This window comes from Vigna angularis, chromosome 9, assembly GCF_016808095.1.
Source record: "Vigna angularis cultivar LongXiaoDou No.4 chromosome 9, ASM1680809v1, whole genome shotgun sequence".
Classification (NCBI taxonomy): Eukaryota; Viridiplantae; Streptophyta; class Magnoliopsida; order Fabales; family Fabaceae; genus Vigna; species Vigna angularis.
The window spans coordinates 20,651,101-20,666,000 of record NC_068978.1 but is presented as its reverse complement, the minus strand read 5'-3'; positions in this window follow the sequence as shown (position 1 = coordinate 20,666,000).

Genomic DNA, 14,900 nt, shown 5'->3' with positions numbered 1-14,900 from the left:
ATGTGGTGCATCTTGTCTCTTGAAATTGTGTGTTGAATAGAGTAAAGAAAAGAGACAAGATGAAAAAAAAAAAAAAAAAAAACAAAAAACAAAAAAACAAAAAAACAAAAAAAAAAAAAACAAAAAAACAAAAAAAAAATTGTGAACAAAGGTGAATAATGGAGTTAACTAGAGGATGGAATTAGAGGTTGTAGGTGAGTTTGAATGTGTTTATACTTGTTCCCCATTGCTCATCTATTCCTTATGGTTTGTAGCTTCTTATCCACATATATCCTCTCTTGTCATTGACCCCATTTACAACCATGCAAAGACCTTTTGATTTGAACATGCGTATGTGTTTGAGTGTTGATATTAGAGGATTGCCAAACCTAATTGTGTTTGCTCTCTTGAGTGCATTGAGTGAAATTGATTTACCTTAAACACTTGAGAGAAACACTGATAGTGCATCTGTGAGGTTATGTTATTTTTAAATCACCTCTTAAGCTCATTAATTATTTTTCCATACTTTGAATTGCTTGGATGATTTCTATAAGTATCTGCTTTTCTTGATTTTGTGTTGGATATTGTCTATTTCTTTTCTCTATCCAGAATTCTTGAGAATTATGTAAATTCTGTGAGTCTTTATTTTCTGTCTGCTGAGTTTGTGTCACCTTCCTGAAAGTCCTTTGAACCATTCCCTGATTTGCGTCTTAATTTTGCCCAGGAGTGCAAAAGACTAAGTGTGGTCTATTTTGATGAATCATTATTTTCTTCACTTCACTTAGTTTATTGTGCTAGAATTAATCGGGGAATTGTGCTTAATTGTCCAGTATTTTCCCATTTTTCTTAATTGTGCTTAATTCGATCGGAAATTCTTATTTTAATTAATTTGAATTATCTGAGATGATATTTTGCATTATAAATTGAAGGGGAAATTCTGAAGATATTTTAGGATATTTAGAAGAAATGTCATTTGCATGTGTTATTTACTCGAACCTGTGTTGCATTAATTTAATTTGTGTGAAACTTAAGATAAAATATTTTTTCTAGAATTTGTAAAAGCAAAATTAGCTTAGCATCATTACAGCACACGTCCTTAAGCAACTAGCCACAAAAAGAAATTTAATTCCTTTGAAAAGTAAATCACACGTCCATTCATTTTTTTGTTGCAGCAAACCGTTACATGTATTGGATGGAAAAGAGGAGGGGCACGCTTGTTAAAAGCTCACGGACCAAAGAAAATTGCAAGGGACAATATGCCCAAGCACAAAGAATGAAGTGTTGTTACATTATTAATTTGGAAAAGGGGCATCATGGTAACAAATACCACACGGCTATAACAAGCTACCAAGAAGGGAATTTAATTTATTGAATAAAAGAAACAAAAGATGGAGGGGACCACCTTACAAATGCATCTCACGGCACATTCATTTTGTAAATGGCTTGAAACAAATTCAACACCATAAGCCACATTCTTTGTAGATGGCATTAATGGAGGGGACCACATGCAATAAAAAGAAACTTACGTAAAGTACATGGTCCCTTTTCTTGTTAAAAGTTTATTAAAGAAATTGTGCAAGGAGATCAATACACGGCCATTATTGGTTTGGAATCTTCTTTCTTTTAAGAAATAAAGGACATGGAGAATGGCCACCGCTTTGAAACTTACGTCCATTTGGGAGAGCTCCAAAATGCTTTTGATTGTTGACAAAACACACGGCCCACATGGAAAAGTTTTGGTGCAGATTTTCTTTCAACTCTCCATGCTCTTTCACTTCAAGCTTTTGCTTTTAATTTTTCAATTGATAGAAGCTCACAGTTTATGGTCCATAATGATATTTTCTTTGGAAAAGAGAAACATATTCACGGAGAAAAGGGATGGTGTGCACGGTTTTATTTCAGCTGGAAGAAGAAGCAAACCATGAAGAAGCTCTCGGTACAGTAGCTTGAAGCCACCACCGGAGAGGAGAAAGTAAGAGCTGTTACTGGTTTAATTTTGGAAGTTATGGAGAAGAGTTGATTGGTTGCTTGGAGGGAGCACGATGGTTGACGTCCAGCAGCACATCCAGTCATTTTCACCATGGCAGCAGAGAACACACAGACCAGCCACTACTCCACGACCATTGACAATTAACGTGAAGGAGCAGCAGACTTGTAGTGAGCTTTTCATTACTTGAATCCAACAAAATTTACAAATGAAGAAAGTTGGCTGCCACAAAACATTCTATTCTTTTGGATCAAGAGGCACACCACGTTGAAGGGAGTGGAGCTGCACGGTGTGAGGGACTTGGCTGGAAGGAGAAGTGTTTTAGCAAGAGGAGGAGCACGGTGTTGGTTGGAAGCTAGAAGAAAGCAGTCCAGCTGTCTCCACTAATGATGGCAGTAAAGAACACATCCAGCTTGGTTGAAAACGGTCCAGCACCTTGCAAGAAGCAGCTGGTACAGCAAAGAGAAGAATCCAGCGGTTCATGCCCACTATGAGGAGGAAAAGAGATTGAAAGCAAAGCATGGTTGGCTGGAAAAGAAGAGCAGCTGCAACGGTTGGAAGAAGAAAGAGGTCTGCTTGGCTTTGGAAAGGAAAACACCAGCTGCAATGTAATTGAAAGAAGTGAAGCTCACGACCATGGCAACTACAGCAGTTTGGAGTGGGAGCCCACGGTTGTAAGAATTTCCGTGAAGAAAGTTGGAGACAACAAAACGCAAATTCTGGTGGATTGAATGAAAGAGGGCCCACCTTGTTGATTTTGGCACATCTAGAGTAGGAGAAAGTCTTCAACCTACGGGAAACAAAAACAAAACCTGCTACAAACCAAATCTGGAAAGCACACTAGGCACGGCTGGAGCAAACTAGGAGGGAGGCTAGATTCCAGAGAATTGGCTATATAAATTCAGCAGCATCAAAGAAGCAACTCATTAGATTTTAGGAGTAGTTTAGGAAGAGAGCAAATACGGAAGTGTTTTATTTTCTGCAGCTTATTTTTCTTCCTCCCCGTTGGGGAGGTTTAGGATTTGTCTAATTTTACAATTTCATGTATTTGGTTTTAATTGATGTTAATTGCAAATTTCATTCTGTCAGTTTTCTATTTACGGTTTCAAAACTTCATTCACATTTCTCAATTTATTTTCACTGCACTCGTTGATTTACGTTTTCAGAAAAAGTTAAATTTCATTTTCATTTAAGTGTTTTATTTTTACCGTCTCTTTATTTTACCGTTTATTGTTTTCTGCATCGTTAAATTTTACCGTTTCTGGATTTTTACTGTTCCATTTTTACCGTGTTTAAAATTTATTTCAAAAGTTTTTTAAATTCTGTTTTATTTAAATTTCAGTTTTAATTTATATTTTCCGCAACCAAAACCATAACACAAAAACACCCCCCCACTTCGTGTGTAAAATCTGAGACTGAACCACATAAATTGGTCCTTGAGAGACGACCTAGGAGTCAAATCCTAGTAATATACTGCATTAATTCGTGCACATCAAATTTGTATGACCGCGACAGTCGTAGCATCCATACAGTGAAGGGAAGGAGAAAAGCATTTTGATATGGACTATGGAATATTTTGTTCACGTGCAGAGTATAAGTATGGAATGAAATCTGAAATTAGGAAGGCAGCGTGTCCCACAATAGTGGAGGGTCCCTTGCTCCATTTATTTTACCATCCAAAAGAAACGGGAGGAAATTGGCTTTAAAATGAGACATTCCAGAGGATTTTTTAGGGGGGGAGTTCCAAGGGGAGTCTGGTGAGTGGAGAGTTCCAGTAGAGTAAAGGCCGTGTGGGTATAGAGGGTAGACGGCCTGGGAGAGTTCCTTTCTTCCCTATAGCTCCAGATTCTCATTCCAGTAGTGTAGGCAACTTCAAAGTGATGTGAATTTTAGTAAAATGTAATAGTAGTGGAGTGTAGAGTGATGTATGAGAGGAGAGAGAGGGCCGTGGAGGAGATCAGTGGAACAGTGGACAGACGGCGGGATAGTAGGTGATTGGCACTTAACAATCTGTGGTGTACGGTTTGAATTTTATTTTCGATGTTGTAATGAATTTAATTTCAATGTATGAGTTGATTTAATTTTCTGTCACTGAAATGTCAATTTTATTTTACTATTTTATTCAATGATGTCATTTAAATGTTGCAATTCAATCTGTGTTGAATTTAATTTTTACGTTCGTTTATGTTGTCTGCTCACTGTTTCTGATTTTACTGTCATACCGTTCGGTCTGCTAGACACCGAACGACTTGTTCATTTACACTTACGTCTACCGTTCGGTCAAAACCGTTCGGCTTCGGTATTTGTTCTTGTTTAAAGACCGCTAGGTCATGTTCATACCGTTCGGTCATCTGTAGGAACGTTCGGCCCTTACCTTCTGCTTAATTACCGTTTAGCTGTTTTCTGTGAGCGTTCGTTTTTGTCTTCATACCGTTCGGTTACTCTTAGAACCGTTCGGCCTGACTGTTTTCCAAAATTTTCATCTGTTGTTTTCTTAACGTTCGGCCTAGGTGCAAAACCGTTCGGTCTTTAACGTCACTGTTAGAGATCGTTCGTCCATCTTGGATCTGATTTTTATTTGTTGTGCGTTCGGTTTGTCTCTGTGTTCGTGCTTGTTGTTTAGAGACGCTCGTTCTTAATATTCATACCGTTCGGCCTGTTAGAGACCGAACGACTCTTTCTGCTATGTTTTCATTATCTGCTGTTTTCTTAACGTTCGGCTTTTTCACGTAATACCGTTCGGACATACTTCTGTGTATGACCGAACGGTATGTTTTTGTAAACAACCGTTCGTCGTATGTCAGGACGTTCGACCATTTTCGGTTTTGCTTTTTATCGTTGCTGTGACGTTCGAGTTGTTCCTACTTAGGACGCTCGATATTTAGCGTTCGCTCAATTCCATTTTTGGCGACCGCTCGGTCTCAATGTTATTACAGCTCGGTTTTTACTTCTGTGCAATTTATACTACAACCGTTCGTTCTGTGTTTTGAACCGTTCGGTCTTTTACAAAACCGTTCGGTTTTAACACTAGTTAGAACCGTTCGGTTTTCTCCTTTCAGCTTTTAATTTTCTTAATTTTGTCAATTGTTTTTAACTTTCAACTTTTAATTAATTTATTTTTCTGCATAAAAATATCCACAAAAACACCCCCCACTTCGTCAAAAATCTGAGACCGAATCTATATTTGGTCCTTGAGAGACGACCTAGGAGTCACTTCCTTGTTATACTGCATTCTTTTATGCAAAAATTTTGTGGGGCCGCGACTGTAAGGACCGAGCGTCCTTTTATTTTAAAAGGAGGAAGTGGTGGGAAAGGTAGGCACGTTCCTAGAAGTGGAAGGGGGCGGCTGCACGTTGAGAAAGTGGAGAGGCTCCCTGTCTGCAGAGTGGTGCAGCTGATGGGTGGTAGGTCTTCCCACTTTGAAGTGCTCCAACAACTAAGAAACACCATCATCTCCTTCGTTGGTGGGCATAGCACTGAGGAGTGGCTGTGGGGAGCACCATTTTCTTCCTTCTTAAAGGTAAAAGCCATGGATTCAAGGGGTTCAGAAATTCTGGTGGAGTGAACTTCTTGCTGCCATATCTGTGAAAGGAGAAGTGGGGAGCTGCTGAAGTGCAAGGAGGCCTTGGATTGCAAGCCTTGGGAAGATTGATTCAAGAAGAGTGTTGGTGCTGCATTTAGAGGGGTGAAAGGCTTGCTGCAGATTTGGGAGAGGACAAGTGGAGAGCTCGTGGGTTTGGAAGAAGATCCACACGCTGCATTTCAAGATTCAAGGAAGTCTTCAAGAGGTAAGGGGAGCTAGATCTTTTGTTTGATTGTTGATATATACTGTGTTTGATGCAAATCTGGGAAGAAGGGGATGAAAAATTAGGGTTTCTGGAAAACCTGGTGCGATTCTGCAGAATTCTGCAGAAACGCGCGTACGTTCAATTTTGGTGAGTGAAAATGGGACGTTTGTCCCATTCACTATGAGCGTTCGGTTTTGGTATTCTAAGGTATCGAGCGTTCGCGTTCGTCCTTAGGTAAAGTTAGAAATATATTAAACGTTCGGTTTTGTATTCTCTTGTAACGAACGTTACCGTTCGTTCTTGAATTAGTAAATTATTAGACGTTCGTCAAAATATTATCCAGTGAATTAGATATGTTAGGCGTTCGTACTTAGTTTAGTATTTTCATTATTCAGATTGTGAGCATTCATTATCAATTCGGTATTTTAGGGTTCAACCTTAAGCGTTCGTCCCTAAAGTGGTATTTACAAGAAGTAATCTTGGGCGTTCGGTATTGGATATTAGTGATTGCAGTCGTTCGTCCTTAATATGGATTCTTAGGTTTGAAACTTGAACGGTCGGTTGTGGTGGATTAAATGAGCGTTCGGTCTTAAGGTGGAAATTCTTAGAGTTTGATGATGAGCGTTCGGTATTAAAATAATATTCCTAGGTTTGGAATCGGAAACGGTCGGTTTTGATGTATCTGTGATAATAAGCGTTCGGTTTTGATTCAATAGTGCTTGTAGGCGTCTGTCCTTAAATTGATATTTACAGTTATCTTTAGCATTCGGTCTTGTTTCTGTATTAGCAATTGAGCGTTCGGTTTTGATGAGGTATTCTCGCTTGTGAGCGTTCGTTCTTAAAAATTGTGAGTGTGAGCGTTCGACTGTAATTCGATATTTTATGTTTGAGATCTTAAACGATCGGCCTTGGTATATTATGAATATGAGCGTTCGTTCTTCACTTAGTATTTTCGGGTAGCAATGTTGAGCGTTCGGTCTTCATTTGAAAGTCTTAAGTTTGGATCTTAAGCGTTCGGTCTTGATATCTGTTAGCAATCATTAGCGTTCGACCTAAATCGCGTATTCTGAGGTTTAGATTGTAAGCGTTCGACCTTGATGATGTTCGATCTTTTAGCGCTCGTTCAAACAATGATGAATTCAATATGGTGTCCAATGGTTTAGCGTTCGGCCTAGGAAATTGATCTTAGCGTTCGACTCAAAAGTGTTGAATCCAACATTGTGTTTGTTTTTGAGCGTTCGGCCTAGTATGGTGTGATCTCACAGTGTTCGTTCTAGAAGTGTTCGGTCCATAGTATTCGGTGAAATAGCGTTCGGCCTAAGAACTCGATCCAAGCGTTCGGCCTAAGCATCAATCTTAGCGTTCGTCCTAATAGTGTTTAAATCCAATATGGTGTTCTGTAAAATAGCGTTCGGCCTAAGTACTCGATCCCAGCGTTCGGCCTAAGTATCAATCCCAGCGTTCGGCCTAAGTATCAATCTCAGCGTTCGGCCTGTTGGTAAATAACGTTCGTTCAATACCGTTCGGCAGGTGACGTTCGTCCAAATAGTATTCTGCAAATGTTGGGTTTTAAGTTCATTTTCTCTTGAATTGAATTATGTGCAAAATGTTTGGAAAATATATACTGTGATGTGATTTATGTGAATGTATGAGATACGTTGGATTTAATGTGATATTATGGGGGCATCTGGTTATTCATGACTTGGGATAAGGTTCAAAGTAACAGTATGATTCATGGACGAAATTCCATGATCCTCAAGGAGAGGATACATGGTGGTGTTTTGGGGTTGTATAGAATGATTACATGGTAGCTCAGTTTTGGGGGTCATCCTAAAACTCCAATGGTCTTTCTTCTCATGTAGAGAGGATTGAACCATGTGGTGAGGAGTAGCAGGAGGTCCTAGTCTTGGATGCTTCCATATGATCCAAGGTGAGTGATAACGGATTAACCTCGTGATTGTGGCCGGGCGGGAGTGCCCAAAGTTCCACCGGGCGGGAGTGCCCAAGGTTTCATAAAGCCACCACGAGTGCAAGACCCGCCATAGCTCGGTAATCATTATAGTCCGGACGAGTCGGTCTATAAAGTAACAAGTCGGGGTATAAAGTAACAAGTATTGTGATGTTAGTCTACCATGTTTGGATGACTTTTGCATGTCGTGTGAGTGGGTGAATTGTGGTTTAATGAGTATGCTCTAATTGTTCTTTTATACGAATCCAAGTATGATTACATGAATTAACTGTGCTATATGTATAACATGCTTTTTATATCTAGCTCACCCTTGCATTGTTTTATGTTGTGCGCTGTTTGGGTATGTTTCTTTGGCGATGATCATCCACTTGGATGGGAGCAGATGTTGTTGCGGAGATTCCCTAGGAGCAAGAGCTGGAGGTTACTGATGTTGCGGAGTAGTCTTCTTAGGAATTTCCTGATTGAACACTTGTAGTGTTTAATCCTTTCAACTGTTCAAGTTTAAATTTTTAGTTTCTTTTATTTCTGGATGAATGTAATTTCACATTTAATTACACGTCATACTCCGACTGTTCTCTATATTTGAATGTTAACGTCTTTATTATATAATATAGTTATTATATAATCGGGATGTTACAGCGACAACTCCATCAAATTTTGGCGCCGTTGCCGGGGACCAAAAGAGGTTTGGTTTCAGATTTCGTTATGTAAATTAATTTTAATTTAAAATAAATAAAAAATAAAAAAAAACTGTAATTATTAGTTTTTCCCCATGTTATGTTTCTATATGTTTGGTATAATCTTTGCATGAAGTGGAAGTCCAAGTTTGAGACAGGTTTTGCACTACAATAGAGGAGATGACAGATTCTCAAGACTGGATGTATGAGTTAGTAAAGAGTCTTCCCAAATTCCATGGGTTGGCACATGAAGATCCATATAGGCACCTCAAGGAGTTTTGTTTGGTGTGTTTGTCTATGAGGCCTGCTGGTGTTTCAAAGGAGACAGTGTTGATAAAAATGTTTCTCATGTCCCTTCAAAATGAAGCAAGAGACTGGTTCATATACAAGTATCCTTTTAATAGTTGGCAGGAAACACAACAAAAATTCCTCGACAAGTTTTTCCCAATAGCAAAGGTGATCAGCATTAGAAGGAAGATCACCACCATTGAGCAGTTTCAAGAAGAAAGTTTGACGGATTATTGGAAGAGGTTTAACAAGATCTGTACAGCTTGTCTAAACCACCAAATTTCAGAGCATTTGCTCTTGATTCACTTCTATGAAGGGCTCTTGGGCTATGAAAGGATATTAGTGGATGTAGCTGCTGGTGGATCTTTGATGGACAGAACTCCAACAGAGGCAAAGAAGTTGCTCTGCAAGCTGGCGGGTCAAAATCCAAGTGAGGTAGTAAAGGAAACACCTGAGCAGGTTTACCGTAAACTTGAAATCCCAACTCACGTATCTGAGGTTCAAGTAAATTTTAATGTTTTTGAATTGGTAAAACTTGAACCCATTAAGCCTGTTCTGGATTCTGATATTGATATGCATGTGCACACTCATGTTGTGGATTCATTACTCCCGGTAAAGCACATTGACATACCTGATGTTCACTATCCTTTCACTAATCTTGATTTATATGATAGCTCTGAGGATGCAGCTGATGACTTGGAGATTGGTAAGAAAATTTTCAATGAGCAAAAACAGGTTTATTCTGAACTTGAGATTCCAAACACTTTACCTGATTTACCTATACATTCAAATACCTGTGATTTGCTGCACACTGATTCTATAGGATTCATAACTGATACTAATACAGAATTGATTGACCATTCTAAAAAATTTTCAGTGTCAGCCATTGAACCCATTGGTAAAAGTTGCATCAATATTGATTTTGAAAGAAAAATTGTGCAATCTGATGACTTTATAGAGTTAGGACTAAACTTTGATTTAACACAGTTTTCTGAAAATTTTGAATGTGATTGTGAATCTGGTTCTTTCCCGATTTGTATTGAAATTAATTATGTGTTACAGACAGATTCTAAGCTTATAACAGATGTTATTAATTGTGAGTCTGATGACCATGCTGCAGAATTAAATGAGAATACAGGTGCTGACACTAAGGAAATCATGATTAATGAAGGAGAGATATTGCTGCAACAGCTTGCTGTGAAAAGAAAGAAGAAACATCGTGCCGTGGATGATAAGGCAATACTGATAAAGCAGTTCCTCCTCAAAATTTCTCTGCTAAATCAAATGGTGGAAGGCATCTCCCTGATTGTCCAAATTTGGCAACTACCACCATGACTAGGGGAGTTTTCTTTTTCTTTCTTTTCCGTTTTTCCATAGTTTAATTATTTAAAAAAATAATAATAATAAATAAAAAAAATAAAAATAAAAATAAAATAAACTAACTAACATTTCTGCAAAAAAAATGAACTCACAGATCTGAAAATAAAATTGCAGTAGATATAGATGAAAATAAAGATGTTCGGGGTTCGATCATTTCTGATCGTTAATATTACAAACCAAATAAAAAAAAAGAAACATAAAAACATGAAAAAAATTTAAGTGTCCATATTACAGTCCTTATTCAAATTTTGGCCACACTCGGCCAACAAAAACATAAAAAAAAAAACATAAAACTTCAAAATTGAAAGTGGTTACTGGGTGACGGTCTTAAGGTAACCTCCGTCGAGGGAGCTCTGGTACGGAATGCAGGAGGCATAGGTGGAGGGATTTGTCGTTCATCTCTGTCGTCGTCGATGATGATCGGAATGGGGAACAGATCCAGCAGCCTCGGTGCCCTCATTACTACCCAGTCATATTCTTTCAACGAAAAAAAAAAATTGTATGTTAATAATAGAAGAGGAAGAGAAAAATTCAAATAAAAATAGAGATATAATTAGAGTTCTTACCGTACATATATCGCGGCAACATAGAAAAGATGGTGCCAGTGGGGTCTATCTCTGCTTGCAGGCGCCTTACCCGATTGCCATGGTTGTTGAACCAGCAATGCACGTTATATTCGCTGGCATCTCCGAAAGCTCTTAGTCGAGACGCGATTTCGACGACTTGGGCTATGCTTGGGTGTGTGACCCAATAATTGAATATATTGGTCATCATCTTGATCTGATCATCGGTAGGACGCCACCACTGACTGGTGTATCTCTCTATTTCCATATCACTCATCCTTCCTCTCGTAGTATTCTAAAACATAAAAAAAAAATAATAATAATAATAATAAAACGAACAAAAACAAAACAAAAGGCATAAAATATATATATATATATATATATATATATATATATATAATAATAATACATTAGATTCTTAGTTCTGTGTTTTCTTTATTCGTTTTTGTTTCCTTTTAGGTTTATTTTATCCAGTCAGTCTTTGATGTTTCAGTGTCTAGTCTCAGATCTGTTTCACGGTCCTTGCAAAAGGGTCCTAAACGGATCTATGTCCAGTTGTCCTTGTCCTTGTTGTTCATGTAAATTAAGTTTCTGTGTTTATTTAGTTTTAAGTGGGGTACGTGGCGTTGTTCTACCCGATTGTCTTTGCCATACCTTCAAACGAAGGGAGATTAACGTCTGTTTTCCATCCGATATACCCCTTAAGTTTTAAGACAGTTGTGTTTTATGTGTTTAAGTGTTTTAAGTTTAAAAAAAATGAAAATAGTTGAAAAGGAGAAGAAAGAAGCAGGACACAGAAGAAAAATAAAGGAAAGCAGGAAATGGAAAATAATCGGCAGAAGAAAAAAATGATGAAATGAAAAGCAGGAAAGCAAGAAGGTAATAATAGCAGAAAAAGCGGCAAAGGGAGGAAAGAAAAGAAAGAAGGAAAGAAGTAAGGAAAGAGGACTTACCTGTAGAAGTAGGGCTTGCAGAGGCTCCTCACCGATCTCAGACTCTTCAGATGGCACGGTGGCAGAGGCTCCGCACAGACTCCAGACGCTCAGAGGAGAGAGTGGGAGAAAGAAGAGAGATAAGAGACGAGTAGAGAGAGAGCAGGGCAGTCAGAAATGCCGCTCGGGCGCCGAAGAATGGCCTATTTATAGGCAAATTTTTTCCACTGTAGCAACAGTTCCGGTCATTGCCACCGAAACTGTTGTCACAGTGCCGATCATCTCCTTTTTCAAAAAAAAAAAAATAGCATCTACTGATGGGTGCTAGGTGATTTAGACATCTGCTGATGGATGTCAATGATAACATCTACTGATGGATGTTACTGAAAATTTCTTACCTTTTTCCTACTTTTTATTGCACTTGTCTATATTATTTGACTGCTTTGAAATTGATAATCTGATGATTGTAACACACTGAGGACATTGTGTAATTTAAGTGTGGGGGAGAAATTTTGATTTTTCTGTTAGTTTTATTTTGTGTGTTAAATTTTTTGTTTTTGAGTGTTAATAAATTTTACATTTTTCTCTTGATTTCTGGATGATGTCTAAGTTGTAGATTTTTCCTTCACTTCATTGATACTCAGTTTGAAATTCTTGCTTTCTCTGCTTGGAAAGATGATTATGCGTTTAAGAGGTTGAGTTAATTATGACAAATATACCCTGTGAGATTTGAGCCACTTTATTTTCTTTCTTGTGTGATATGTATCTTGATTTCTTACACATATGCCTTGGCTTGATTCTTTTTCATATACTTGATTTATATGCATTTTTGGAAGTGATAAAGGCATTTTATTTCTTGAGCCTCTTTAGCCAAATAAGCCTACCCTGCTATTATCCTTTGAAACCCCTTTGAGCCTATACTGTATTTATTTCCTTGTGATTGAAGCTCATACACTGATCCTAAGTAAAAACAATGATTACCTTAACCTTAGGAAAGTCTGGAGCTATAAAAGTTTTTTGTGAATAAGTGTGGTCTCCTTGGGGATTTTGATAAATTGGCTAGTTGGTTCATCATTTTGTTTTGAAAATATGAATTATATCCTGTTGTGTGATAAAGAGAGGAAAGAAAAGAGACAGGATGAATGAAAAAAAAAATTTAGAAAAAGAAAAAAAAACAATTTTGAGAACAATGGAGTCGAGAAGAGGATTGAATTAGAGGTTTGGGTGAGATTTGACTGTATTTACACTTATTCCCCATTGCTCCTCTATTTTCTTCTAGTTTACACCTACTTATCCATATTTTATCCTCCCCTGTCCTTGGCCCCATTACAACCCATAAAAGACCTTTTGATCTGAACATGCATATGTTTTAAGTATTGATATTAGAAGCTTGCCAAGTCTACTTGTGTTTGCTTTCTTGAGTGCATTGAGTGACATTGATTTACCTTAAACACTTGAGAGAAACATTGTAGTGCATCTGTGAGGTTTCGTTATTTTTGAATCACCTCTTGAACTGATTAATCATTTTGCTATGTATTGAATTGCTTGGATGATTTCTGTAAGTATGTGCTTTTCTTGACTATGTGTTAGATATTGTCTACTTCTTTTCTCTGTCCAGACTTCTTGAGAACTTTGTAAATTCTGTTTATTTTTCTCGTGAGTCTTTATTTTTCTGTCTGCTGAGTTTATGTCACCTTCCTAAAAGTCCTTTGAACCATTTCCTGATTTGAGTTTTAATTTTGCCCAGGAGTGCAAAAGACTAAGTGTGGTCTATTTTGATGAGTCGATATTTTATTCACTTCACTTAGTTTATTGTACTAGAATTAATCGGGAAATTGTGCTTAAATGTTCGATATTATTCTATTTTTGTTAATTGTGCGTAATTTGATCAGAAATTCTTATTTTAATTAATTTGAATTATCTGAGCTTATTATTTTCATTAATGATTGCAGGAATATTTTGGATTACATTTTAGGACATTTAGAAGAACATTTTTGCTATTTAAATGGGAGAAGCTAGTTCCACTGATTTATTTCAGTGTGTTGAAGTGGAATATTGGCACAATTTGGAGCTCATTTCACGAAGAAGCATGATGATTTGGAACCACATACAACATCACACGACCATTCATCTTTGTTGCAGCAAGCATTACTGTTGAATGAAAATTAAAAGAAGGGTCACACTTGTGTTGCAAACTCACGTTAACATGTGCCTTGTCACGGATGTTTAAGTTGAATTCACCGAAGAATAAAATGAAGGGCCCCTCATTGTTTTGCTAAGTTAACATTCATTGAACAGCTTGCTATAATTACTACCAAACTAAAAGCACACGGCCTAGGGCCCATGAAGAGGCCAATTTGGAAAAGCAATTAACAAAGTTGGAATTTAAAGTGGGAGCCATCATTTAGCATGGAGAATTTTGACTAAAGTGAGGTAAACCCGTGAAGCTGCATGGCAGTACAGAACACAACACGGCTGCCACATTTTCTAAAGCATTTGCCTTGGCAAAATATATGCTTGAATGTGTCCAAAATCCAAATTGAAAAACATAGATAAAAGTATGGGCTGTCAGGGAATATTATTCTTAAAGATTGAAAAGGATGACACATTGAATGAAGGGGTCACTGCCACGTTGAAACACAGAACACGTTCTGCTGGAAGGAAGTTGATTTCCATTACAATTTTTATCTGGTTTTGTCCACGGGAAGGACTTGGCTGGAGAAGAAGAAGTGGTCCAACGTCCATGCACCAACACACGCCAGGGAGAAGAATGAAGGGCTGATTCATGGTGGCAGCAGTGTGGTGTCCAAGCAAGAAGTCCTTCCGCATCCAGCAGTGGAGGGAATGCTCTGTCCAAGAAGCCACCACAGTCCAAGAGTAAGGGGCCTTCACTTTGGTGTACTACATCCAGAGTCCAACAGCTTCACGGTATTCCAGCAGTTTGGAGGTGTACACGGAGCAGCTGCACCAGCAGTTCAAGCATCCAACACTTCACGGCCAGGTCCAGAAAGCCAACAGATGCACGCGCACACATCAAGCCAGTAGCAATGAAGAGGAAAAGAGACAAGCTGGAAGTTGTGGAAGTAGTGATAATGCTAATTTTTACCATTATCTAAGCATCATTTTAGTAGCAAAATCAACTCCTTTATAACTTATAACATGTTTAATCCTCTTCTTTTGTCTTGTTTTCTGAATAATTGTGTTTTAGGCTACTTCGTTGTACTTTCTTCAATAATCTCTTATTTTGTAGCTAATAATGAGCTTGGAAGAGTCTCCAACAATGTGTAGGGCTGAACCAAACACAAGGAACAAGCACACATCAAGAAACGCTCGCCCA